Consider the following 24,150-nt stretch of genomic DNA (forward strand, 5'->3'; position numbering starts at 1 on the left):
GGCTGATAGTGTGTGGATTTGGGGTCTGTGTGTGTGGGGGGTGGGGTGGGGTGGGGGGGGGGGGGTTAATGGGTTAGGTTTGGGGGTTAATGGGTTAGGTTTGTGAGAGTCATGCCTGTTCCATGGGACAGCTGCATATGGAGAGCTGTTATGCTTACTAGGGTCAGGCTCTGCATCGTAAACACACAAACACACACGCACGCACACACACACACACACACACATACACACACACCCTCACCTCTGTTGTGCTATGGTTGAGAAAGACCAGTCATTGTATTAAAGCTAGCTAACTTCACTGTCCTCCTCTCATCTCCTCCTCTCCCTCTCTCTCTCTCCTCTCTTCTCCTCTCATATCCTCCTCTCCCTCTCTCTCGTCTCCTCTCCTCCTCTCCTTCTCTCTCCTATCTTTCTCTTTTCCCTCTCATCTGTGTGTTTCTTTCTACAGTACTGCTGCTGCAGCAGAACCATGTAATGCAGGGGTTTCCAAACTTTTTTGGCCTGCGACGCCATATTGATATCTGAAAATCCTCGCGACACCAACCGTGTGAAAAAAATGTATGTAATTAACAGCCAATGTTGACTTATTTCATTGGGGCTATGGCAGTCAATTGCAAAACTTTCTAACAGTATTTTTGATTGTATTCAAAACTCACCATCATATACTTTTAATGTGGGGCTATGACAGTCAATTGCAAAATAGTCTGACATCATTTCTCTTATCTCACCAACACTAATGAGATGGGTGTGCTTGATGCATGTCGCGTCAGAACTTCTCAAAGTCAGGGGGCGTGGTCGACAGTGCACACCTAATCTCTTCTTTCACATCCAACCTGGACCGATACTTGTTTTTAAGGCAGACGAGAGCACTGAGTAAGTGTACCATGAGTTGTAATGCTCGGAGGGAGACGGCACAGTATTCCCTTTGAGTCAAGAACCTCCATAATGACCCATGAATGCGTTGTCTGCTGAATTCGGTCACATGACAGCTCGATCAGCAGCTCAATTTCACTTACTGGCATGTCAACTGAGCCAGGATCACAGTCAAACGGATTTGTAGAATTGTTGTTGTATTTCCCTGCATGCTTGCGTTCAGTTCGCTCAGTTTCCTAAATATGTCTGTTAAATAGGCAAGGAGACACATTTACTTTTCATTACATAGAAAGTCTACAAAGTCTGTTTTTTACGTCCATTGTGAATTATAACAGTTCCTCTCTCAATGCACGAAACCTTTCCAACACTCTCCCTCGATAACCACCAAGCCTCGGTGTGAAATATAACATTGTCATGCTCTGATCCCATATCTCCACATAGTTTTTTGAACAGGCGTGCGCGATGTATATAGTTTACAATTGAAGTTACCTGCTGCGTATCTCCGAGTTCTGAGCTCAGCTCTTTTGGCGCCAGTTGCTCTCGGTGTATCCATTATAGCTCAGTGGTTGTATCATACAATGCGTCCATATGGAGCCCCATCTGTGCAAAAGCCCACCATTCGATCCCATGGAATCAGTTTTTTGTCAATATAGCCACGCAGCTGAACATCCCCTGTGCTGTTTCATGCTGGGGAATCGTGAGACAAAACAATATGTCCTCGTGAATAGCATACCCCGACATGTGGTGAACAAAAGGCCAAGCATGGGCATCTCAGCCCTCACAGCTAACGTCCATTTGGAGAGCATAAGATGGGGAGTTTTTGAGTCGTTCAGTCATTTCCCCCTTGATTGCTAGCAATAGCATCAGTTCTTAGTTTCACAGTGTTATCTGACAAAGGTATTGATGTGAGCCTCCCCACACATTGTTTTCACCATGTCAATTGTGGCCGGTAATATCGAAGTCTCTGCAATAGTGTGTGGTTTCGTAGCGGGCCTTTCACCGTGGGAATGATTCAAGTGCAACGGTCAAGTGCGGCCTTTTCCCACAATTCAAGGTGCTCTCTAGTTGAATTTAAACTTTTAGATTTTAATTAATTTCATTAAGATTTTTAAGGTTAACCACATTACAATGATTTTGAGTGACAAAGACGATAGGATTTTGGAAATTCTCCCATGACCCCATTTTCATATCAACCGACCCCATATGGGGTCGCGACCCCTAGTTTGGCAACCGCTGATGTAATGGCTTCACGTCTGCACATAATCATATTTACACAGACACACACAAACACACACAAGCACACAGAAACACGTACACATTCATACATACATACACGCACACTCTCATCTCTCTCGCTACCTCTCCCTTTCACTCTCACACACATGCACACATACACACACATACACACACATACCACACACATTCCTGCAGAACTACAGTATCTCACCCGTGTGACTTTTCCGAAACTCCACAAACCTCGGATCTGATTGGTTGACAAATAGCCTCAGCATATCAAAGTCTCAGAACTAATTTTGGGCTTTATTCTAACCATCAATTGTCTAACACCCACTTGTCTTTCTGTTTTGCGTGTTTTGGGAAGGAAACGTTACTGTTTTTCCTGGCGCTCTCTCTTACGTGACATACCTCCATCCCTCCATCCCTCTCTAAAAGCTGTGCGTTCAGTCAGGAGTGAAGATACATAGAGGCCAGTGCCAGGTTAGAGTTGAATATTTCAAAGGCTGCCTATCTCTATTTTATCATTTTGAAGGGTAGAGGAGGGTGGGTTAATGGTGTGAGATCTCAGGCTATGGAGGTGGAATGTACTTTCTCAGAGTAGTATGAAGTTGTTCCTTGAAACTGATTTAAGGTCAGTGTTGGGTTTGTCTTCCTAATGGTGCAGTAGAAAACGTGATTTTCCTGTGTTTTTTATATACAGTACCAGTCAAAAGTTTGGATACACCTACTCATTCAAGGATTTTTCTTTATTTTTACTATTTTCTACATTGTAGAATAATAGTGAAGACATCAAAACTATGAAATAACACATGGAATTATGTAGTAACCAAAAAAGTGTTAAACAAATCAAAATATATTTTATATTTGAGATTCTTCAAAGTAGCCACCCTTTGCCTTGATGACAGCTTTGCACACTCTTGGCATTCTCTCAACCAGCTTCATGAGGTAGTCACCTGGAATGCATTTCAATTAACAGGTGTGCCTTGTTAAAAGTTAATTTGTGGAATTTCTTTCTTTCTTAATGCGTTTGAGCCAATCAGTTGTGTTGTGACAAGGTAGGGGTGGTATACAGAAGATAGCCCTATTTGGTAAAATACCAAGTCCATATTATGGCAAGAACAGCTCAAATAAGCAAAGAGAAACGACAGTCCATCATTACTTTAAGACATGAAGGTCAGTCAATATGGAACATTTCAAGAACTTTGAAAGTTTCTTCAAGTGCAGTCGCAAAAACCATCAAGCACTATGATGAAACTGGCTCTCATGAGGACCGCCAATGGAAAGGAAGACCCAGAGTTACCTCTGCTGCAGAGGATAAGTTCATTAGAGTTAACTGCACCTCAGATCGCAGCCCAAATAAATGCTTCACAGAGTTCAAGTAACAGACATCAACTGTTCAGAGGAGACTGCGTGAATCAGGCCTTCATGGTCGAATTGCTGCAAATTTATTTTAGACTATTTTAATTGAAAACAATCACAGTAAGGTACTTAATTGTTACCTAGAAATGATTTGATATTTAAATAAAACCGTCTGCGTTGGACCTTTAAGGCTATGGTTTCAGGAAGATAAACAGATCCTGGATCTGTACCTAAGGGCAACTTCTATCTGGAGTGTACTCTCCTTATCATCCCACTCCCTTCGTCCATCCTAGGATGGTTACTATCGAAATAGTCTCTCTTGACAACCATTAATAAATGCTAAGCTAGCTAGCTCGAGAGTTCAAAGAAGGTTAACGAGATTACTATGGAAAGTAACTGGGTAACTGGGATGGTTACTATAGTGTGGGGACGCGATGAAACCTACGTCACCTTAGAGCACCTGACACCTACCTTGACCACGTCACCTGGCTCAAAGGGACCTCAGTAACTAATGGAGACAGTGATGCTACAGCTGCATCTCCATAGATTTAATTAATATCCACATCTGATAACATTCTAACATGAGGTCATCATCATTCTGCTACATGGAACACTAACAGTTAAATGGCATGTAAATTACAACTGCAGGCTAGTTGTGTTATGTAAATGTATGGTTCTTACTGTTCAGTTGTCTGAATGTGTGATTTCCCTCTCTTATGACTTTCCTAGACACTGTACCCCATGGGTCTGTGCAGGCCCTGTTTTTTAAAAGGTGTTTGTGTTGGTTAGTGAGTATGTGCTTGCGTGTTTCGAGAGTGTACACTGTCTGTGTGTGTGTGTATGTGTGTGTGTGTGTGTGTGTGTGTGTGTGTGTGTTCTGCACGTCAGTGTGTGTAGGCTGCTTTCTCTCTCTCCCTGGGCTAGGTCCTCTGGTTCCCATGCTATCAGATAACAGTCGGCTTATAGAGCTGTTGTCCAGGGTAGAGGGCCAGGGGGCAGTGTGTGTGTGTGTGTGTGTGTGTGTGTGTGTGTGTGTGTGTGTGTGTGTGTGTGTGTGTGTGTGTGCGTGCGTGTCACCCACAGTACAAACTGCTTGTTTATTAACTGAGGCCTGTCTAAATGTTTGATCTGTCACAAATAAATCATTACTGTCCTTTAAAAGGGCCGATGGGCCTTGAGACAAGATGTTTGTGTCTAGGAGGGCAGTGGATTGGTACCATGTGAAGCAGTAGTTAACAGTGTGCAGTATGGGGGTGATTAGGCCTTATAAAAGACTTACATTACCCACCAAGATGCTATGTAATACGGAGAGCACGTTGAATGCACTAGTTCAATAGTTCCGTTTACAATGGAAGCATTGCCATGTTGAATAGACCCACTTTTCTGTCCATTATAACAGCAAAATAACAGGCACAATCACCTATACAGAAACTCAATGTGTACATGATGACTGGCCAGACAGTGTGTGTTTGTGCGTGCGTGTGGACGCCTTGTTGTCTAACAACGGCCATTGTTGTGCGTCCCAGTGGTGTCCTCGAAACCAGAAAGCGTGGCCCTATGTGCAGGTGAAGAGAGAGAGAGAGAGTGTGTGTATGTGTGCCCCAGTTTTGAGACAAATTTTGCTTTTGTGGCCCATGTTTCATAAAACAGACACCTAAATTGAAGGTTGTTGTTTGATCAGTTTAGGTGACCGGATTCATGTCATGGTCATTTTAAATAGTCATTTGAATTTATTTAACCTTGTTCATGTTTTTCACCTAGAAATACACCGAAATACAGAATATTAGAGCTCACAAAGGACAGCTCAGCTAAATTATGATACTGTGATTATATAGATTTGTGGCTGACCATCAGCACAACTCTAAACCATGGTAGCCCACTGAGCTAAAGCCTAAGCATTTTCTCTGGGCCCTAACCCGAGTCCTCAGATCTTGGGCAAAGTACTCGTCACGCGAGCCTAGTTCACTGATGCAGAGTTGCTAACAAACGTAATCTTATGAGCTAATTTGACGACCCGAATTCAGTGCTAAGAACAAGGGGAAATGGGTATGTCCCAAATGACACCATATTCCCTAATGCACCCTATGGGCCCTAGTAAAAATGTTAACACTATAAGGAGGAGGGTACCATTTGGGACGCAGCCAATGATTCACGCACCTTATCTTAGCACCCTGCTGTACATGGTTGTGGTGTTTACATGTAAACTAATTTTGACCTTTTATTCATATATTCATATTTCGACAGAGTGACCTTAAGGGCCTGTTGACCTTTACATGACAGAGCTAGGCCTGCTGAATCACTTCGCCTCACACATACGGGTGAGCACGCACATACACTATCAAGTTTCACGTTTTATTGTCACATGCACAAATACAGTGAAATGCCTTTCTTGCAAGCTCTAACCCCAACAATGCAGTAATCAATAACAATGTAATACTCAAAATAACAAGGTAGAACAAAAACACACAATATATAAAAATAAGAATTAAGAAGAACACGATAAAGTAAGTAAGCGTACTATATACAGGATCAGTTCCAATATCATTTTTACAATGTGCAGGGATACTGGATCGATAGAGGTAGATGTGTATAGGGGTAAGGTGACTAGGCATCAGGATATATAATAAACAGAGTAGCAGCAGCGTATATGATGATTGTATGTGAGTGTGTGTGTGTAGAGTCAGTATAAATGTATGTGCATATTGTGTGTGTGAGAAAATGATGGAGTGAGTGTTTGTGTTTGTGTTGGAGTGTCAGTGCGTACGTGTGTAGGGCCCTGTGAGTGTGCATAGAGACAGTGCAAATATAAAAATAGATGCAAGGGTCAACTCAGATAGTCCACGTAGCCATTTTGTTAGCTATTTAGTTAGCTATTTAGCAGTCTTATGCCATGGGGATAGAAGCTGTTTAGTAGGCTGTTGGTGTCAGCACCGGTACTGCTTGCCGTGCGGAAGCGGAGAGAACAGTCTATGGCTTGGGTGGTTGGTTGGAGTCTAATGATTTTCTGGGCCTTCCTTTCACACCACCTGATATGGAGGTCCTGGATGGCAGGGAGCTCGGTCCCATGATGTACTGGGCTGTCCTCACCACACTCTGTAGCGCCATGCTATCGAGGGCGGTGCTATTGCCATAGCAATTAGTGATGCAGCCAGTCAAGATGCTCTCAATGATACAGGTGTAGAACTTTTTGAGGATTTGAGGGCTCATGCCAAACCTTTTCAACCTCCTGAGGCGCTCTTCACGACTGTGCGCGTGTGTGTGGACCATTTTAAGTTCTTAGGGATTTGGACATCGAGGAACTTGAAGCACTCGACCCGCTCCACTGCAGCCCTGTTGATGTGGATCCATGTAATCCAGGGCTTTTGATTGGGGAAGCAGCGAACATTCACTGTAGGGACAACGACGCCGATGCATTTCCTAATGAAGCTGGTGATGGAGGTGGTTATCTCGTCGATGTTATCGTCAATCAGCACTAGTTAAGCAGTCCTGTAGAATAATCTCTGATTCTGGTGACCATTTCTCAATGGAGCGAGTCACGGGTAATTCCTGTTTGAGCTTCTGCTTGTAAACAGGAAGCAGGAATACGGAGGCATTTCTGATTTGCCTAATGGCGGACGAGGGAGGGCCTTGTATGCTTGCTTGTGGGTAGAATACCAGTGGTCCAGGACTTTATGGCCCCACGTGTTGATGGAAGTTGGGCATCACGTGTCCTAATGAAGCAGAATTAAAATCGCCGGCAACCAGAAAAGCAGCTTCTGGATGTTTTCCTGTTTGGTTATAGCCTCGTATAGTTCGGTAAGTGCCAGCTTGTTATTGTTCTTGTCCTGAGGTGGAATGTATACAACATTCACGTTAACAGCTGAAAACTCCCTCGGGAGGTAGAAGGGTCGTCATTTGTCCATCAGGTATTCCAAGACGGGTGAACAATGGGTCGACACTTCCACGGCGCACGAGTCAGCACACCAGTTGTTGTTGATGAAGAGGCAAACCCCACCCCTTCTTGATTTCCCCGACTCCACTGTCCTATCCACACGGTGAATGGAGAATCCATCGAGTTGGATAGCCATGGGGGGTATCTTGTCCAAGAGCCATGTTCCAGAAAAGCAGAGAATATTGCAGTTTTCGAGAGTCCTCTTGGTAGCAAATCCACGATCAGAGGTCATCCATCTTATTATCAGAGTACATACACGCATGCACACACACACGGGTAAGCATGCACATACACACTATCACACACACAAACAAACACACTTATCCTTTGTCAGATTCTGTCACATAGAAGTCCTGTCTGCTTAATTAGTGGTCCGTCTGTGAGAAAAATGCCTGTCAGGTTGAAAGGAACTGTGGAACAGAAATCCACTGTAACAACATCAACAACATGTTGTAACATTGTATTGAAGTGCATTTGATTCCCCCCCTCTCTCCCTTTCTCTCTCTCTCTCTCTGCAAAACAAAATCCAATTTTAATTGGTTTATATTGTCATTGTTGGGATATCAGTGGAGTGTTTCTGTATGAATGTGTCCTTGAATGAGTCTGTGAACATGTGTGTGTGTGTGTGTGTATATGCCAGATTGCACACTTGCTTGTGTGTGTGTGTGTGTGTGTGTTTGTGTTTGTGTTTGTGTTTGTGTTTGTGTATTTGTGTACTCAAGCCTATGGGATTATAGAGCAATAGAGGGATTTAGCAGTGCTTTGCCCATCCATTCCTCTCCCTTTCTAATCCCAGACACACACACACACACACACACACACACACACACAACACACAACACACAACACACAACACACAACACACAACACACAACACACAACACACAAACACACACAACACACACAACACACACACACACACATAAACACACACACACTCCCTCTCTGTGTGTGTGAGTAGTAGGTTGTAGTGGATTAGGCAGTTTGTGAATGGGAGCAGGAGGAGGATAGTATCATAGAGAGTACACAGGCTAACAGGAGGGTTCGTGATGAGGACAGGACTGAAGGACTGAGAGACTTATTTCAGCTTAACAACCCATTGGGTTTATGTCTACAACCCAAGCCAGTAGAATGCAGTATGCATGTTGATGAGGTAGTGTTTATGTGTTTGTCTGTGCTGCATCCCATCCACACGCACACACACACAAATAGATTAGAATAAAGACCCACATCAAAGTAAAGATTCTGCTGAGGCCGGGAATGTTATTTCCATGATTTCTCCGTCAGATCGGTTGACTCATAGTTCATTTATTGGGGTCAGATAGATGTTGAGACCGGTGATTCAAGTGCTTTGGAATGGTTTCTCTGGAGCATTAGGAAAATGTGGTAGAAAGAAAGAAAGAGAGAGAGAGAGAGAGAGAGAGAGAGAGAGAGAGAGAGAGAGAGAGAGAGAGAGAGAGAGAGAGAGAGAGAGAGAGAGAGAGAGAGAGAGAGAGAGAGAGAGAGAGAGAGAGAGAGAGAGAGAGAGAGAGAGAGAGAGAGAGAGAGAGAGAGAGAGGAGAGAGAGAGAGAGAGAGAGAGAGAGAGAGAGAGAGAGAGAGAGAGAGAGAGAGAGAGAGAGAGAGAGCGGTAAAGATGGAGCGAGAGAGAGAGACAGACAGAGGGACAGACAGAGGGACAGACAGAGAGACAGACAGAGAGACAGACAGAGGGACAGACAGAGAGACAGACAGAGAGACAGACAGAGAGGTAAAGATGGAGAGAGGGAGGAAGAAAGAAAGCAGAGAGAGTATTCCTCCTGAGTGGCTGAGCTGAGCTAAGTGAAGCTGTAGCTGGGCTGCAGTGTGTGACTGTGAGGAGTGTGTGGGTTCTCTCTAATATGTATAGGCCGCAGTGTGTGTATATAGAACCTTTCATCTGTCACCTTGGTGACTTGCTACTGACAATGCTCTCCTCTCCTGCTTACCGATTGAGAAAGAGAAGAAGAGAGGAAACGCAGTTGAGAAAGAAAGAAAGAAATGAAAACTTGAGGAAGAAAGAAGAACATGTCTCCCTGGTGGCAGACAGGTGCTGTCACCTCTCTCCTCTTTCATCTCTCTATGGCAGCGGTTCCCAAACTAGGGGTCGCGACTCCATGTGGGGTCTCCTGATTTGAAAATGGGGTCACGGGAGAATTTCACAAATCCTGAAGAAAAACAAATACACTACCAGTCAAAAGTTTGGACACACCTACTCATTCAAGGGTTTTTCTTTATTTGTACTATTCATTACATTGTAGGATAATAGTGAAGACATCAAAACTATGGAATAACACATATGGAATCATGTAGTAACGAAAAAAGTGTTAAACAAATCAAAATAAATGTTATATTTGAGATTCTTCAAATAGCCACCCTGTGCCTTGATGACAGCTTTGCACACTCTTGGCATTCTCTCAACCAGCTTCACCTGGAATGCTTTTCCAACAGTCTTGAAGGAGTTCCCTCATATGCTGAGCACTTGTTGGATGCTTTTCCTTCACTCTGCCGTCCAACTCATCCCAAACCATCTCAATTGGGCTAAGGTTGGGGGATTGTGGAGGCCCTCTCCTTCTTGGTAAAATAGCCCTTACATAGCCTGGAGGTGTGTTGGGTCATTGTCCTGTTGAAAAACAAATGATAGTCCCACTAAGCCCAAACCAGATGGGATGGCGTATCGCTGCAGAATGCTGTGGTAGCCATGCTGGTTAAGTGTGCCTTGAATTCTAAATAAATCACAGACAGTGACAGTGCTCGTGTTTCTTGGCCCAAGCAGGTCTCTTCTTATTATTGGTGTCCTTTAGTAGTGGTTTCTTTGTGTAATGAAAATAAAAATGTTCTCCTTGCCTATGTAACGGACATATTTGGGAAATTGAGCGAACTGAACGCAAGCATGCAGGGGAAATACAAAAACACTTTACAGATGAGTTACCGAATCAGTGGATTCCAAGGAAATAATTATTGTTGGAGAGAGAGTCTTTCAAAAGCTAACCATGTCCCCTTCCCATAGCTGTTCATGTTTCTAACAGAAAACAGCATCAGTAAGATATGAGCTGGTACCCTTCACCAGCTCATATCTGTGTGAAGCTGGATTCATATCTGTGTGAAGCTGGATTCAGTACTCTCGTCTGCATTAAAATCAAATATCGATCCAGGTTGGATGTGACAGCAGAGATGTGCACTGTCAACCACGCTCCCTGACTTTGAGAAACTCTGACATGCATTAAGCACACCCATCTCATTACTGGTGGTGAGATAAGACACTACGTCAGTAGTGTGGTCCTCTGTAGCTCAGCTGGTAGAGCACGGCACTTGTAACGCCAAGGTAGTGGGTTCGATCCCCGGGACCACCCATACACAAAAATTGATGCACGCATGACTGTAAGTCGCTTTGGATAAAAGCGTCTGCTAAATGGCATATTATTTGTGTCCCACACGAGTGATGACTGCTCACCTCCAACACTTGGAAGAGGACTTTGGGACCTACTTCCCAATCCATTTGACTGTGATCCTGGCTCAGTTGACATGCCAGTAAGTGAAATCGAACAGCTGATCGACCTGTCATGTGACCGAATGCTGCATACAACCCATTCACGGGTGACTGCAGAGGAGTTTTGGTGCCTGACTCAAAGCGAATACCCTGCCGTCTCCCTCTGAGCATTAAAACTCATGGTACCCTTCACCAGCTCATATCTGTGTGAAGCTGGATTCATATCTGTGTGAAGCTGGATTCAGTACTCTCGTCTGCATTAAAATCAAATATCGATCCAGGTTGGATGTGACAGCAGAGATGTGCACTGTCGACCACGCTCCCTGACTTTGAGAAACTCTGACATGCATTAAGCACACCCATCTCATTACTGGTGGTGAGATAAGACACTACGTCAGACTAATTTGCAATTGACTGTCATAGCCCCACATTAAAAGTATGTGATGGTGAGTTGAGAAGACAATCAGAAATACTGTTAGAATGTTTTTCAATTGACTGCCATAGACCCAAATAACATTTTCGTAATTTGGGGTCAGTCACAGTGGTCAGGTATTCTGCCACTGTGTAATCTTTGTTTAGGGCCAGATAGCATTCCAATATGCTCTCTTTTATGGTTGATTCTTTCCAGTCTGTCAAATAGTTATCTTTTTGCATTCTCTTAATTTGGTTGGGTCTAAATGTGTTGCTGTCCTGGGGCTCTGTGGGGTTTGTTTGTGTTTGTGAACAGAGCCCCAGAACTAGCTGGCTGAGGGAACTCTTCTCTAGGTTATTCTCTCTGTAGGTGAGAGCTTCCTTTTAGGTGGTTGTAGAGTTTAACAGCTTAAAAAAAAAAATATGCTCTGCATGCATTGTTTGGGGTTTTGCATTGTACACAAAGTATCTTTTTGCAGAATTCTGCATGCAGTTTCAATTGGGTGTTTGTCCCATTTTGTGAATTATTGGTTGGTGAGTGGACCCCAGACCTCACAACCATAGAGGGCAATTAATTCTATAACTGATTGAAGTATTTTTTTGCCAGATCCTAATTTGTTTTATATTCCTTTTGATGGCATAGAAGGCCCTTCTTGCCTTGTCTCTTAGATCGTTCACAGCCTTGTGTAAGTTAACCATGGTGTTGATGTTTAGCACGAGGTTGGTATAATTATTTGTGTGCTCTAGGGCAACGGTGTCTAGATAGAATTTGTATTTAGTCTACTGGACCTTTGTTGGAACACCATTATTTTTGTCTTACTGAGATTCACTGTCAGGGCCCAAGTCTGACAGAATCTGTGTGCTGCTGTCGGCCCTTCTTGGTTTTGGAAAGAAGCACCAGATCATCTGCAAACAGTAGACATTTGATTTCTGAGTCTAGTAGGGTGAGGCCGGGTGCTGCAGACTGTTCTAGTGCCCTCGCCAATTCATTGATATATATGTTGAAGAGGGTGGGGCTCAAGCTGCATCCCTTTCTCACCCCACGGCCCTGTGGAAAGAAATTGCCAATTTTAACTGCACACTTGTTGTTTGTATAGCAGACCCAAATTGAGTCAAAAGCTTTTTTGAAATCAACAAAGCAAAATAATACTTTTGTTTTGTTTTGTTTGTTTATCAATAAGGGTATGCAGGGTGTATACGTGGTCTGTCATACGGTATTTTGGTAAGAAGTCAATTTGACATTTGCTCAGGACATTGTTTTCACTGAGGAAATGTTGGAGTCAGCTGTTGATGATACTGCAGAGGATTTTTCTGAGATTGCTGTTGACGCGTATTCCACGGTAATTATTGGGGTCAAATTTGTCTCCACTTTTGTGGATTGGGGTGATCAGACCTTGGTTCCGAATATTAGGGAAGATGCCAGAGCTGAGGATAATGTTGAAGAGTTTAAGTATAGCCTATTTGAATTCGTGGTCTGTATATTTTATCATTTCGTTTAGTATACCATCAACACCACAGGCCTTTTAGGGTTGGAGGGTTTGTATATTGTCCTGTAGCTCATCCAATGTAATTGGAGAATCCAGTGGGTTCTGGTAGTCTTTAATAGCTGATTCTAAGTTTTGTAAATGATCATGTATATGTTTTTGCTCTTGGTTCTTTGTTATATGGCTAAAAGGGTTGGAAAAGTGGTTTATCCATACATCTCCATTTTGGATAGATAGCTCTTCCTGTTGTTTTTGTTTAGTGTGTTCAAATTCTCCCAGAAGTGATTTGATTCTATGGATTCTTTAATCACAGCTGTTTTCTGACATGCTGTTTCTTCTTTTTTCTTAGTGTATTTCTTTATTGTTTTAGTGTTTCACCATAGTGAAGGCATAAGCAAAGGTTTTCTGGGTCTATGTGTTTTTGGTTGGAAAGGTTTCTCAATTTCTTTCTTAGGTTTTTTCCATTCTTCATCAAACCATTTCTCATTGTTGTTAGTTTTCTTGTGTTTTCTACCGGAATTTGATATGTTAGCTTATAGGTCAACTATATTGTTCAGAATTCCTAGGAGGGATTGGATTTGTTGTTGGCCAATAGTTTTTTGGTAGGTTTCTTAATAGTATGCAAGTTCGGCTTCAATGCCTCATGGTTGATTATTGCTCTGCTACCCCTCTCCTCCTCTCCCTCTCAGTGGGTTTCAGTTGACTGCACTCACTTCTAAATAAACAACACACTAACTAATTGAAATATCCTAAAGGGCCATAAACACAGAGCGTGGCTAATTTGCTGCTACAGTAACAGACAAGTCTTCCTCGCCATGTAGGAGCTGTTATTGTGAGCTGAGTTGACCGTAGATCTGAAAACACATTTAACTAGATCAGCCCCCACTGTAGATCTGTTGACCGTAGATCTAAAACAGATTGACCCACAAAGACATAGGGCCACTGTCCTAATCCTAATTGATTGATTTGTACAAAAAGTACTCTGCCATGTCGCCCTTTCACCTACTACAGAGATGTCAGAATGAACAGTGTTACAGTAAGAGCCCACCTATAACATGGGCTCTGATCTGGTAGTATATGAGGTAACCATGAGGCTTGAGGCAGAAGGTGCCCTTAGGCACAGTTCTAAGAACAGTTCACCCGACCCCAATACTAACCTGAACAATTAGGGGAGTTAAACTCAAAACTGACCCTAAGCCCCAGGGAGAGAGCCAGTAAGCAAGACGTCAACCCCACAACACAATCAGGAAGCAGCGATGTGTTTAGGCCTATAGCAGTGTGTGTTTAGGCCTATAGCAGTGTGTGTTTAGGCCTATAGCAGTGTGTGTTTAGGCCTATAGCAGTGTGTGTTTAGGCCTATAGCAGCGATGTGTTTAGGCCTATAGCAGTGTGTGTTTAGGCCTATAGCAGCGATGTGTTTAGGCCTATAGCAGTGTGTGTTTAGGCCTATAGCAGTGTGTGTTTAGGCCTATAGCAGTGTGTGTTTAGGCCTATAGCAGTGTGTGTTTAGGCCTATAGCAGCGATGTGTTTAGGCCTATAGCAGTGTGTGTTTAGGCCTATAGCAGCGATGTGTTTAGGTCTATAGCAGCAATGTGTTTAGGCCTATAGCAGTGTGTGTTTAAGCCTATAGCAGTGTGTGTTTAGGCCTATAGCAGTGTGTGTTTAGGCCTATAGCAGTGTGTGTTTAGGCCTATAGCAGTGTGTGTTTAGGCTTATAGCAGTGTGTGTTTAGGCCTATAGCAGTGTGTGTTTAGGCCTATAGCAGTGTGTGTTTAGGCCTATAGCAGCGATGTGTTTAGGTCTATAGCAGCAATGTGTTTAGGCCTATAGCAGTGTGTGTTTAGGCCTATAGCAGTGTGTGTTTAGGCCTATAGCAGTGTGTGTTTAGGCCTATAGCAGCAATGTGTTTAGGCCTATAGCAGTGTGTGTTTAGGCCTATAGCAGTGTGTGTTTAGGCCTATAGCAGCGATGTGTTTAGGTCTATAGCAGCAATGTGTTTAGGCCTATAGCAGTGTGTGTTTAGGCCTATAGCAGCGATGTGTTTAGGCCTATAGCAGTGTGTGTTTAGGCCTATAGCGGTGTGTGTTTAGGCCTATAGCAGTGTGTGTTTAGGCCTATAGCAGTGTGTGTTTAGGCCTATAGCAGTGTGTGTTTAGGCCTATAGCAGTGTGTGTTTAGGCCTATAGCAGTGTGTGTTTAGGCCTATAGCAGCGATGTGTTTAGGTCTATAGCAGCAATGTGTTTAGGCCTATAGCAGTGTGTGTTTAGGCCTATAGCAGTGTGTGTTTAGGCCTATAGCAGCGATGTGTTTAGGCCTATAGCAGTGTGTGTTTAGGCCTATAGCAGTGTGTGTTTAGGCCTATAGCAGCGATGTGTTTAGGCCTATAGCAGTGTGTGTTTAGGCCTATAGCAGCGATGTGTTTAGGTCTATAGCAGCAATGTGTTTAGGCCTATAGCAGTGTGTGTTTAGGCCTATAGCAGTGTGTGTTTAGGCCTATAGCAGTGTGTGTTTAGGCCTATAGCAGCAATGTGTTTAGGTCTATAGCAGCAATGTGTTTAGGCCTATAGCAGTGTGTGTTTAGGCCTATAGCAGTGTGTGTTTAGGCCTATAGCAGTGTGTGTTTAGGCCTATAGCAGTGTGTGTTTAGGCCTATAGCAGCGATGTGTTTAGGCCTATAGCAGCAATGTGTTTAGGCCTATAGCAGTGTGTGTTTAGGCCTATAGCAGTGTGTGTTCGCACTTCCTACTATAACACTTGTCTCCTCTCCTCACTGCAGAAGAGAACATCTCATATTTGTTTCGAAATCGACTTTATTTAGGTCAGCTAACACAACAGTGACTGAGCCTGGCTGCTCGTTGTGTAGTTGTGCTTTCTGTGGGGAGGAGAGAGATGGCCATCCAGCCTCTAGTGGTTGATGAGGGACGGTGCACTGAGCTGGGCACAGTGGGTTATCTCTGCAGTAGTAGTAGCTGTAGTAATGGGTTCATTCATTTTTTAAAACTGGTATGGGTTCGTGACATTTTACCTGTGTGTTTGTGAGGGCCGGTAGCTTGGTTATGGAGGTGTGTGTAGGTGTGTATGGGAGGGATGCATGTTCTGTCTCTGTGTTGCATTTCATATTGTTAGTGCAAAGCTTTTACTCTGCATATCTTTGAATGTCGCAGTACTATTTCACTGTCTGTGTGTTTCTGTGTGTGCGTGTGTGTGTTTGTGTGTGTGTGTGTGTGTGTGTGTGTGTGTGTGTGTGTGTGTGTGTGTGTGCATGCGTACGTGTATGTGCATGCGTGTGTTTGTGTGTATGAGGTGTTTGTGTATCACTCTCTTTCAATGGCCTCTTTCTCATACTCTCTCTAATCTCTATTGCTCCCTCCCTCCCTCCCTCCCTCCCTCCCTCCCTCCCTCCCTCCCTCCCTCCCTCCCTCCCTCCCTCCCTCCCTCCCTCCCTCCCTCCCTCCCTCCCTCCCTCCCTCTTTAGCTCTCTCATTCTCCCCTTCTCAGTATGTCACTCTCCCTTCCTCGTTCTATCTCAATCACTCCCTATCCCTCCCTCCCCTCCTGCCTCTCTCCCTCTCTCCTTGTGAGTGTAGTGTGGGCAGCCTGCCAGCTGGCATGCATGTTTTTTGAATGAATACCTGATGAAGTTGGTGGAGGGAGGCGTGGGAGGAGCCGTGTGTGTGTGTGTGTGTGTGTGTGTGTGTGTGTGTGTGTGTGTGTGTGTGTGTGTGTGTGTGTGTGTGTGTGTGCAGAAGAATCTACGGAGCACACCCCACTCCACCAGGACTCTGTTTGGGATTTTCCGCTTCGTTCCGGGTGGAGGGAGAGAGAGAAAGAGAGCTAGAAAGAGAGAGTGTGAGAGAGAGAGGCACTCTCTAGGGCTATTTGTAAGAGAGAGGGAGTGTGTGAGATAGGAAGAGAGAGAGTAAGAGAGAGGCAGAGAGTGAGAGTGAGTCACGAGAGGCAGGCTGGTAGCATGCAGCAGGAGAGGGCTACTCCAGACACACTGGTAAGCCACTTCAGACACTTTGTCCTCACACTGAGCATCTGTCTGTCTGTCTGACCTATGTGTGCTGTCTGGTGTTTCGCTGTACCATACTGTACTATACTGTACTGTATGATACTGTACTATAATGTACTGTAGTATACTGAAGTGTCTCGTCTGTCTGTGGTTCCTCTCACAAGGAGTTTCCTCTGTCTTCTGTTCTCTCTCTCCGGTCCTACACCTCTCTCTCTCTTTCTCTCTCTTTATCTCTTTATCTCTCTTTATCTCTTTATCTCTCTCTCTCTCTCTCTCTCTCTCTCTCTCTCTCTCTCTCTCTCTTCTCTCTCTCTCTCTCTCTCTCTCTCTCTCTCTCTCTCTCTCTCTCTCTCTCTCTCTCTCTCTCTCTCTCTCTCTCTCTCTCTCTCTCTCTCTCTCTCTCTCTCTCTCTCTCTCTCTCTCTCTCTCTCTCTCTCTCTCTCTCTCTCTCTCTCTCTCTCTCTCTCTCTCTCTCTCTCTCTCTCTCTCTCTCTACCTGAACTAGCGAGGGGACTGTCCCCTGGGGTATAAAGTGCTTGTTTTCCGAAGGCTACTGTTGTGTTATGTCTCTCTCTTCTTCACTTCACTCTCCCCTACTCTCTCCCTCTCTGTTTCTCTCTGCTGTTGCTATTTCTCTCCCTTCTTCCTCTCTCTCTCTCTCTCTACTCTACATGGTGTGTATGTGAGCAGGGGGAGAGGAGAGGGCATGCCTGCCTGCCCTCCCCTTAAAGAGACACACACTAATGGAGAGAGAGAGAGAGAGAGAGAGAGAGGGAAGGAGAAAGAAAGAGGGAGAGAGAGTCTAAGGTGGAGGGAAGGGAGAAGGGGGAGAGAGAGGGAGAAAGAGGCGAAGGGAGAGAGAGAGAGAGAGAGAGAGAGAGATGTGTGAGAGTGTATTAGTGTGTAAGGTACAGAGTTGTACTACGCACCACAAGAGCTAGAGAACTCACAAACTATATATAGCTCTGAGATAATGTATCACGCTGTAGTTATCCCTCTGAGGACTGGACACGGGAGAGGGTAGTACACACACACACACACACACTATATGTACTGTATTACACACTCACACACACACACACAAGCAGTCAGTTTGTACTGACACGCCAACATCTCATCTCTATGACAATTGAGAACATAGTTTGCATGTTATTTGTGTTTGTTCCAACATGTTCTTGTTGACAATATACTAGGCTAGTCTAAGCTACTGCTGTAGACCTAAATACCTTTCATTCCATATTGAGATGAATACGTTTAATATTTAGTAACAGATGACATATTCCCCAAAACATATTTCCCACATTTTGTTGTGTTACAGCCTGAATTATAAATAGATTAAATAGAGATTGTTTGTCACTGGCCTACACACAATACCCCATAATGTCAAAGTGGAATTATGTTTTTTCGAAATTTTTACAAATTCATAGAAAATGAAAAGCTGAAATGTCTTGAGTCAATAAGTATTCAACCCCTTTGTTATAGCAAGCCTAAATAAGTTCAGGAGTAAAAATTTGCTTAACAAGTCACATAATAAGTTGCATGGACTCACTCTGTGTGCAATAACAGTGTTTAACATTATTTTTTAATGACTACCTCATCTCTGTACCCTACACATACAATTATCTGTAGGTCCCTCAGTCGAGCAGTGCATTTCAAACACAGATTCAACCACAAAGACCAGCGAGGTTTTCCAATTCCTCGCAAAGAAGGGCACCTATTGGTATATGGGTAATAAAAATAAAAAAGCTGACATTGAATATCCCTTTGAGCATGGTAAAGTTATTAATTATACTTTGGTGACTTGAAAACAGTTACAGAGTTGAATGGCATTGTAGTTACTCCATAATACTAACCTAATTGACAGAGTGAAAAGAAGGATGCCTGTACTGAATAAACATATTCCAAAACATGCATCTTGTTTGCAACACGGCACTAAAGTAATACTGAAAAAAAAAAATTTGCCAAGAAATTGGTTTGGCGGATGTCAGGGGAACGCTACCTGTCCAAATGCATAGTGGTAACTGTAAAGTTTAGTGGAGGGGCTGTTTTTCATGGTTTGGGCTAGGCCCCTTAGTTCCAGTGAAGGGAAATCTAAACGCTGCGGCATACAATGACATTCTAGATGATTCTGCGCTTCCAACTTTGTGGCAACAGTTTGGTGAAGGCCCTTTCCTGTTTCAGCACGACAATGCCCCCGTGCACAAAGCGAGGACCATACAGAAGTGGTTTGTTGAGATAGGTGTAGAAGAACTTGACTGGCCTGCACAGAGCCCTGACCTCAACCCCATCGAACACCTTTGGGATTAATTGGAACGCTGACTGCGAGCCAGGTCTAATCGCCCAACATCAGTGCCCGACCTCACTAATGCTCTTGAGGCTGAGTGGAAGAAAGTATCTGCAGCAATATTCCAACATCTAGTGGAAAGCCTTCCCAGAAGAGTGGAGGCTGTTATAGCAGCAAAGCGGGGACCAACTCCATATTAATGCCCATGATTTTGGAATGAGATGTTCGACAAGCAGGTGTCCACATACTTTTGGTCATGTAGTGTAGCTGTGTGTGTGTGTGTGTGTGTGTGTGTGTGTGTGTGTGTGTGTGTGTGTGTGTGTGTGTGTGTGCGTGTGCGTGTGTGTGTGTGGTTCATGCAGTCTGATGGAGGACAGGACAGGCAGGCAGCTTGGGTTACAGATCATCTGATACACACATCTCTCTCTGTACAGACCCATGCAGTACTCAGCTAGGTTCAGATGACACAGCGTTCAGGCTTTTGTGGTAGTGTGTGTGTGTGTGGGGGGGGGACTGGAAGTATGTGTGTGTGTCTATGATTGCATCTCTCAAAGCGATTTCTCTCTGCAAAGCGTGCAGCTTTTCTGTGTCTGTGAATGTGTCCTTTTCTATGTGTGTGTATGTGTATGTGTGCGCGTGGGTGTAGGTGTGTGTGTTTATGTTGAATGGGGATCTGTCAGTGAACCATTACTCTCATTTTCTCTAATGTAGGTCAGTAGCGGATCCTCTCTCTCTCTCTCTCTGTCTCTCTCTCTCTCTCTCTCTCTCTCTCTCTCTCTCTCTCGCTCTCTTTTTCCCTCTCTCTCGCTTTCTCTCTCCCTCCCGCTCCCTCCCTCCATCTCTCTCTTTCCCTTTCTCTCCCTCTCTCTTTCTTTCTCTCACTCGCTCTCTCTCTTGCTCTCTTTCTCCTCTCTCTCACTTTCACTCTCCCTCCCTACATCTCTCTCTCTCTAGGAGGAGGTATAGCACAGTGGTTCAGCTCTCTCTCTAATCCTGCACGATAAAGCAGGAGAGGAGAGGAGGGATAGAGAGAGGGATAGAGAGACAGAGGAGGGCCCAAGCGTGAAAGATTAGGGGCTGGCTTTCCCCTGGATACCGCTGGGATGGAGAGACACACTGCACTGATCCATGTTGGTGTGTGTGTGTGTGTGTGCGTGTGTGTGTGTGTGTGTGCATGCGCTTGACCCTAGCTCAATTGTGTTTTGTGTATCTGCATCTGTCATGTGTGGAGTTTGTTGTTTCTCTATGTGTGTGAATGTGTGTGTGTGAGCGATTGTGTTTGTGTATTAATCCAGTAAGGATATTCTATCTGATCTCTCTCTCTCTCCTTGCCACCCTGCATTGTAACTGTCTTGATTGACGCAACCATGAACTACCACAAATGGGATCATGACAAAAGAAAGCAGAAAGCTTTGAGACGTAGCTATGCTTGGTGTGCCTGATGAAAGATTGTATTGAGGTGAATAGACTTAGGTCTCAGACTGAATTAACAGATAAAGGTTTTATGTAAGATGGAGACAGAAGCTAGTGTCTTGATGAGAATTCTTTCATCTACCTATTCTTCGTGATAGAATAAACATGGAGTCAGCTCAGAAACCCTAATACCAATATAAATATAATTAGGCGTTATTGTGTCCTTGACTCAAGAAAATAAAATTTTTGTATCTCAAAACAATTATGATAATTGGCTACTAAACATTAACTTTTGCACCCTGATGATAAATGTACAGCAAAGAAAACAGAAGAAAGGGATGGAAAGAGAGAGAGAGAGAAAGAGAGACAGAAAGAGAGAGACACAGAGAGAGAGAGAGTGAGACAAAGAGAGAGAGAGAGAGAGAGAGAGGGAGAGAGAGAGTGAGTGAGACTGAGCGAGAGAGAGAGAGAGAGAGAGAGAGAAGAGAGAGACAGACAGACAGACAGACGGACAGAGAGAAAGGGAGCGAGTTTACGTTAATTGAAAAATTATATTTTAATAGTTCTTGTTGGATTGTGAGTGTTTATCTCATTTTGAAGGTAAAGAAAAAACAGTTATGAAATATTTTTACGTTGCATGTTGGAATTTACAAGGATTGAAGTCCTCTGCTTTTGGGCTAAAGAGCAGAAACCCAGACTTCCTTAAAGAAATTGATGATGTTGATATTGTAGTACTACAGGAAACATGGTGCAGAGATGATGTTTCCACTGGCTGTCCACTAGGTTATAGGGAGATAATCGTACCATCCACCAAATTAAAAGGAATCACACAGGTCAGAGACTCAGTGGGAATGCTAATATGGTATAAATCTGAACTAACTAATTCAATCGAATTGATCAAAACAGGAGAATTCTTTATCTGGCTAAAAATCAACAAGGAGGCTATCTTAACAGATAAAAACGTATTCCTTTGTGCTACATACATTCCCCCCTCAGAGTCACCCTACTTCAATGAAGAGAGTTTCTCCATTCTAGAGGGGGAGATTAGTCACTTTCAAGCCCAAGGCAATGTGCTGGTCTGTGGAGACCTGAATGCTAGAACAGCAGAAGAACTAGACACTATTAACAGTCATGGGGACAAACACCTACCGGGAAGCAACAACCTTTCCCTCCCCACATACCCCCCCAGAAACAACTATGACAAAGTGAAAAACAAAAATGGAGTACAGCTCCTGAAGCTCTGTCGAACACTGAGTCTGTACATAGTCAATGGTAGGGTAAGAGGGGACTCTTTTGGTAGGTACACCTACAGCTCATCCCTTGGCAGCAGTACTGTAGACTACTTCATCACCGACCTCAACCCAGAGTCTCTCAGAGCCTTCACAGTCAGCCCACTAACACCTCTCTCAGACCACAGTAAAATCACAGTGTATCTGAGAAGAGCAGAACCCAACCATGAAGTATCACAGCCCAATAAATTACATGGTACTAAACAGACCTATAGATGGAGTGCAAACAGTACAGAAATCTACCAAAAAGCAATTAGTAGCCCAAAAATACAATCTCTCCTGGACAACTTTTTAGCCTTAACATTCTCCTACAGCAATGAAGGTGTAAATTTGGCCGTTTGGAACAGAAACTTTATATTTGACAAATTAGCCTCCTTGGCTAATCTAAAGAAACATAAGAGCAAACCAAAAAGAATAGATCATGAAAAATGGTTTGATAATGATTGCAAAAATCTAAGAAAGTCATTGAGAAATATATCTAATCAAAAACACAGACCCAGACAAAAAAATATACGCCTTCAATATGGGGAAACACTGAAGCAATACAAACACACCCTAAGAACAAAAAAGGAACAGCACATTAGAAATCAGCTGGATGTAATTGAGGAATCCATAGAACCAAACCACTTCTGGGAGAATTTGAATATATTAAACAAACCTCATAATGAGGAATTGGCTATCCAAAATGGGGATATGTGGAGAAATCACTTTGCAAACCTCTACAGCAATATAACAAAGAGCCCAGAACAACAAGATATACAAGAAAAATTACAAATCCTTGAATCAGTAGTCAAAGACTTTCAGAATCCTGTGGATACCCCAATTACAGAACAAGAATTATTGGAAAAACTTTGCACTCTCCAACCCAAAAAGGCCTGTGGTGCTGATGGTATTTTAAATGAAATGATCTAATATACAGACCACAAATTCAAATTGGCTATATTCAAACTCTTCAACATTATCCTAACTGCAGATATTTTCCCTGATATTTGGAACCAAGGATTGATCACACCAATCTATAAAAATGGAGACAAATTTGACCTTGGGGAAAATTCTCTGCAGTATCATAAACAGCAGACTACATAATGTCCTTGATGAACACAACGTCCTAAGCAGAAACCAGATTTGATTTTTTTTTTATTATCGTACAACAGACCACATTTACACCCTCCACACTCTAATTGACAAACAAGTAAACCGAAACAAAGGCAAAATCTACTTGTGTTTTCTAGACTTCAAGAAAGCATTTGATTCAATTTGGCACAACGGTCTTTTTTACAAACTAATAGAAAGTGGTATTGGAGGGAAAACATATGATGTTATTAAATCAATGTACACTAAAAACAAATGTGCGGTTAAAATCGGCAACAAGCAAACAGATTTCTTTCAGGGACGTGGAGTGAAACAGGGCTGCCCAATAAGTCCAACACTATTTAACATCTACATTCATGAATTGGCAAAAACATTAGAAGAATCGGCAGCACCTGGTCTCACCCTACACAACACTGAAATCAAGTGTCTGCTGTACGCAGATGACCTGGTGCTACTGTCTACCACTAAGGAGGGGTTACAGCAGCATCTAGATCATCTGCACAGGTTCTGTCAGACCTGGGCTCTGACCGTTAATCTAAAATAACGAATATAATGATATTCCAAAAAAGGTCAGGAAATCAGGATGACAAATCCAAATTCTATTTGGACACAGTTCTATTAGAACACACCAAAAATTACACATATCTAGGACTAAATATCAGCAACACAGGTAGCTTTCACATGGCTGTGAATGAGCTGAGAGACAAAGCAAGAAGAGCATTCTATGCCATTAAAAGGAATATTAAAATCGAAATTCCAATTAGAATCTGGCTCAAAATGTTCCAATCGGTTATAGAACCAATTGCTCTATATGGCAGCGAAGTATGGGGTCCGCTCTCTAATACTGAATTTACCAAATGGGACAAACATTCAATCGAAATACTGCATGCAGAGTTTGGCAAGACTGTATTGCAAGTGCAAAGAAAAACTCAAAATAACGCATGTAGAGCAGAATTGGGCCAATACCCCCTCCTTATTCGAATAGAAAAAAGAGCCATCAAATTTTACAACCATCTAAAAACAAGTGACCCCAAAACATTCCATCACACACCTCTACTATGTCAAGAGATGAAACAAGACAAGAGTCCCCTCAGCCAGCTGGTTCTGAGGCTCAGTTCACTAACCAAAACCAACCTCATAGAGCCTCAGGACAGCCAAATCTGGCCCAACCAAATCATCACGAAGCAAAAAGAAAAATATATCACCTATTGGAAAGACACCACAAAAAAGTAAACTTCAATGCTATTTGGCTCT

General features: G+C 43.3%; 1 protein-coding gene across 2 annotated transcripts in view; it reads left to right on the forward strand.

Annotated features, from left to right (window-relative positions):
- Nucleotides 1-24,150, forward strand: part of LOC121586655 (ataxin-1-like) — a 183,261-nt gene that overhangs the window by 140,313 nt on the left and 18,798 nt on the right. Inside the window, exon 1 of one of the 2 annotated variants that reach the window (XM_041903553.2) lies at nucleotides 6,687-7,263. The exons of the other annotated variant lie outside the window; for it this stretch is intronic. The gene's annotated coding sequence lies outside the window, so the exon portion shown is untranslated. Of the gene's footprint in view, nucleotides 1-6,686; nucleotides 7,264-24,150 lie in introns of those variants that run through there. 2 annotated transcript variants of the gene reach the window in all.

The sequence above is a fragment of the Coregonus clupeaformis genome, chromosome 17 (genome assembly GCF_020615455.1).
Source record: "Coregonus clupeaformis isolate EN_2021a chromosome 17, ASM2061545v1, whole genome shotgun sequence".
Lineage (NCBI taxonomy): Eukaryota > Metazoa > Chordata > Actinopteri > Salmoniformes > Salmonidae > Coregonus > Coregonus clupeaformis.